Genomic DNA, 5,468 nt, shown 5'->3' on the forward strand with positions numbered 1-5,468 from the left:
GGGAAGTATCTAATTTGTTCCTTCACACCTGCTCTTTGATCTTATTGTAGGATAGAAGATCACTCATGGTATGGATAAAACTAATCCAAAACAATCCGTTTTAACTGGAAGACTAAGTAAACTTGCATTTATATAGCACCTTTCACAACTGCAGGACTTTCAAAAGCACTGCACAGTCCAAGAAGTATTTTCTAAAGTGTAGAGGAAAGTTTGGAAATAGAACAATGTGATGTGGATTCAAATGAGTGAAAAGGAAATTTTCTAGACTATTAATTCAGCACAGTGAATGATGCATTGAGTGCAACTCCAGGAGATGTAACAGAAGCAAACACTCAACAACCATATAAGAAATAATTGAATGTTGAACTTATGGAGTGAGTAGAGTAATATTTAATGAATTGGTCAAATGCCACAGAAGGAGGTCATTTGGCCTATCATGTCTCCAAGTGGGCATTGCCTAGTGCCATTCCCCACATTCTCACTGTCCATCATTATTCCTGTGCCGATTATGATCAAAGTCAATGCCTCAATTGAACCTATCTCTATCACACCCACATGCATGTGATTCCAGATCCCAAGCTGCATGAAAATCTGTCTCCTCCCTAATAGGTCCCTTGCTATTTAGTCCCCAGTAGGCACAATAACTCATTAGAAATCCCAAAAGCTTGGCTCCAGAAACTGCATCACAGTGCGGGTAAAGTACATTTGTTTGATGTCTTGTGTTTGAAAACAATTCCTTTCCTTCATAATATTTCCTATTTCCAAAGGTGGAGCTTGTACATTTGAGGAATACTTGGCTGGTGAGTCAGGAAGGGAGGACAAAAGGAGGTTGCGGCTGAGGAAAAGCCAATTCCTCAATGAATTTTCAGCCAGAACAATTAACTTTTACTGCCCTCTGACCTCTAACTGCAACTTGCATGGCCATCATCAATCCTCTCCCTTGCACATGGGTAGATGGTTTATAAACAGCCTGTGAGTAGGAATGCTCCTGTAAAAGTAATATTTACTTTGGCAAAGATTGTGCCTCTATAAAATCTAATGGAAAACTACTAATTTATGACAATATTGAGGCTGGGGATCCTTCATTACAGCTGCTATTTTTGGAAGGTGCAGTATTGATTTTCCTGCTTTGTCTGCCTCTTGCAATCTCCTGGATGACTGCTGTGAAACAGATTTAGCCTTCAGGCACATAGCTTTACAAGCTAATTTGGGGCTCATCAAGGGAAGTAATTGGTGGCAACAAGAGCAGGTCAGAGGTTGGGAAATCTGCGGCATGTAACTTACCTCCTTTACTCCCGAAAGCCTGTCCATCATTAATAAAGCACAAGTCAGGAGTGCGATGGAATATTCCCCACTTGCCTGAATGAACGCTGCTGCAACAACATTCAAAAACTTGACACCCTCCAAGGTGAAGCAGCCCAATTGGCACCCCATCCACCACTTCAACCTTTGCTTTATTCACCAGGGAAGCACAGTGGCAGCAATGTGTACCATCTACAAGATGCACAGCAGCAACTCGTTAGATGGCATCTTCCAAATTGTTAGCCTCAGCATCAAGAAGGACAAGGGCAGCAAATACATGGGAACAATAGCTTGACATCATCCAGGATTTTGAATCATCCACGACAAAGCAGCCCACTTGTTTGGCACCATACAACATCCACCACCGATGCTTGGGAGCAGCAGTGTGTACTATCTATATAGAGTCATAGAGATGTACAGCATGGAAACAGACCCTTTGGTCTGTCTCGTCCATGCCGACCAGATATCCTAAATTAATCTAGTCCCATTTGCCAGCACTTGGCCATATCCCTCGAAACCCTTCTATTCATATACCCACCCAGATGCCTTTTAAATGTTGTATCAATACCACCCTCCACCACTTCCTCTGGCAGCTCATTCCATACATGCACCACCCTATGTGTAAAAATGTTGCCCCTTTCAAATCTTTCCCCTGTGACCCTAAACTTATACCCTCTAGTTCTGGACTCCCCCAAATCACGGAAAACACCTTGTCTATTTACTCTATCCATGATGCATGACAGAAATTCTCCAAGGCTCCTTTAGACAGCTCTTTCCAAATCCATAGAAGGACAGGGGCAGCAAATACACTCGAACAGCACCACCTGTAAGTTCCCATCAAAACCACTTACCATCCCAATTTTGAAATATAATGCCTTTCCTTCAATGTCACTGGGGCAAAATCCTGGAACTGGGGCCTTGGTGTGAAACAGGGCCTTAGCCTAAATACTTTATTTCTTGGAGAATTCACATTGCAGCAACTATTCAGGCTTCAGTATTTGTTCAGATGAGAGTTCAAGTCTGAATCTAAGCATTTGGAGTGCCCTCATTCCTGTTAGTTATAAAAGTTAAATATTTCAGGACATTTCAGGAGGAGGGAATCCATGAACTGTAATAATTTTAAGGTAACATCATGATCCAAATTCACTGCCATGTGTCCTGACCACACAAATTGAGCAATGTAAATTCACATTGACTCCCGGAGCAATGTTGGTTGACATAGCTGCCTCTTTGGGTCAAGTGCCAATGCTCTTCTTCCTCATAGTGAATATTTTTCTTCTAAGTGGAATTTTCTCACACTCTGTGTTCCCTTTACTCTTCCTTTCCACCTTCATGGCCTCATAAACACGGACATGGATAAGTCAAGCAGTTTATGGCCCATTTTCAGCACTAGCATGCCACAGTTATTTGCATGAATGCATTGTTATCCCTTTTATAGTTTTCGGACAAATATCAGTCACAGCTTTCTAGAGGAAACAGGAAACAGTCTCTGCTCGAGGAACAATAGATCATTTAACTTAATGGAGAAGCCTTCACATTACTCTCTCTTCAAAGAGTCCATGAAATAAATCTGTAGCACGGTGCCAGCATCCAAAAAGGAAACAACTGTAATACTGCAAGCTTGTGGAGACTGAGCCAAAATTTCTGCACTGGCTTTTACAGATGGAGTCTTGCTGTTAGTAACTCCCTTAAAGACAGAGTAGGCATATTATATCTAAGAAAATATTTGAAGGTGGAAACAGAATAGAACAGTCCTTTTGAGATAAGTGAGAGCTTCACCTTGAGGATAAAGAGATTGTAGATAGAGATAGATGGGTTGAGTGAGTTGACGGAAATCTGGTAGGTGGAGTATAATGTGGGAAAACATGAAGCAGGCTTCTTTATTCTGGATGGCGTGGAGTTTCTTGTTGAAGCTGAATTCATCCAGGCCTGTGGAGAATATTCAATCATACTCCTGACTTGTACCTTGTAAATGATGGAGACACTTTGGGGTTGAGAACCCCTGACCTTCTCTGGAGTGGTGAAGATTCAGTGATAATAATCCTTTGACTTCCACTTACCAGAATAATTGTAGGTGCTACAAAACTCAAAATGCTCAACACTGTCCAGGACCATGCAAACCTATTTGATCAGTACTCCAACTGTCATCTTAAACATGCACTCCAAACCCAACATGGCAGCAGTGTGGACCACCTACAAAACGCTTATCAGTGACTTGCCACATCATCTTCCAACCCACAATCTTCACAAAACAGAAAGACAAAGGTATAAGATACATTTAGAAACCTCACGACCTAGAGGCATGCCCCCAAGCCACAAGACAGTTCCAACTTAGAAACTTATCTCCACACCTTCACCGTAGTTAACACTCCTGGAATCCCTCCATAACAACACTATGGAAGAAGCTTTGTGCATACAGACTGCAGCGATTCAAGAGGCAGCTCATTACCACCTGCTTTAGGGAAATTAAGGATGAGCAAAATGCTCACCAAGCCAGTGATACCTATATCCCAAGAATGGAAGATAAAAGTGTCCTGCAGCATGATGTGCATGCCCATTGAGCTGCCAGTAAATATCTATGCTACAGCAAGACAATTAGATAGCATCACTCCATCATATAATTAGATACACTTAGAATCATAAGAGATGTACAGCACGGAAACAGACCTTTGTCCATGCCGACCAGATATCCGAAATTAATCTAGTCCCATTTGCCAAAATTTGGCCCTTATCCCTCTAAAAGCTTCCTATTCATATACCCAAGCAAATGCCTTTTAAATGTAATTGTACCCACCTTCTCTGGCAGATCATTCATACATGCATCTACCTCTGTATGAAAAGGTTGCCCTTTAGGTCCCTTTCAAATCTTTCCCCTCTCACCTTAAACCTATGCCCTCTAGTTTTGGACTTCCCTACCCTGGGGAAAAGACCTTGACTATTCACCTTATCCATGCTCCATAAATTAGCATGCATAAACTGGAATCAAACAGGATGCAAGATGCAAAACCTGGCCATTCAGCTCAACCAATCCATGCTGGTTAAGTTCCACTCATGCCTTCTCCAATGTTTTCTCATCTCAATCTAGTATTGAAATCCTCTATTCCCTTCTCCCTCATAGGTTTGGCAAGTTTCCTTCTAAATGTATCCATACTTCAGTTCACAGACAGGTCCCAGGTTGAGAACAGGTTCCATTCTGGACTCCGATCGCAAGTTGATTTGTATGCAAGTCAGAACACAATGCAGAACAATGTAAAGCAGCTGTTCATAAGTATGAGAAATGTTTCTATGTCAGGTCTTTAAAATTACAAGCACACATGGGATTGCGTTTATAAGTATGGACACTTTTAAGACGGACATTCATAAATCAGGGACCCTCTGTTGCTACATTTCTACCACTCCCTGTGCTAACAGGTTCTACCCAAAGAGTGCTGAGAATGTAAAAAGCATTTCTTTCTCATTCTCTGTCAGATTTCTTGATTACTAATTTCTGCATCAGTTCTGAAGAAGAATCATGTTGGACTTGAAACATTAAATCCATTCTCTCTCCACAGAAGCAGCCAGACCTGTTGACTTTCTCCAACACTTATTGCTTTCATTTCAGATCTCCGGCATCCACAGTATTTTGCTTTCATATTATTACATTGTTTTATACTCTCACAAATGATGTGGTTCAATACGTCAGCCCTCACTTACATAGAGAGAAAGAAGGAATTGACAGATCAGAGTTGTTCTTTTACCTAGAAAAGAAATCTCGAGATGTAAGCTGTCTTGGGGGTGCCTACTGGACATTCTTCAAGAAAGCCAAGCAGTGTAAGAATTGATTACGGGGATTCTGGGGGTTTCAGAGGAGCATGTATAAGACAGATTCAGTACAGATAGCTGATAGTGAATGGGTCTTGTTGATTGAATCTCCCATGTTCAGAAGGAAAAGCTGTCTATCTGTGACGCTGTTCAGTCAAATCAAACACATGGCATATGTCTAACTGCGGCCAGATGGAAGACAAGAAGGAGCAAGAAGGAGGTAAATCCCAAAACTAACTACACTTGGTCCATCAGTAAGGGAAAGGGGGCAGTGGGTGAGTTCTGTGCAGGTTGTAGCTGTAGAACTACTACAGATCATAGAATTTGACAGCAACCTATTTTGCTAATCAACCTGTTAAGAGATG

The sequence above is a fragment of the Chiloscyllium punctatum genome, chromosome 18 (assembly GCF_047496795.1).
Source record: "Chiloscyllium punctatum isolate Juve2018m chromosome 18, sChiPun1.3, whole genome shotgun sequence".
Classification (NCBI taxonomy): domain Eukaryota; kingdom Metazoa; phylum Chordata; class Chondrichthyes; order Orectolobiformes; family Hemiscylliidae; genus Chiloscyllium; species Chiloscyllium punctatum.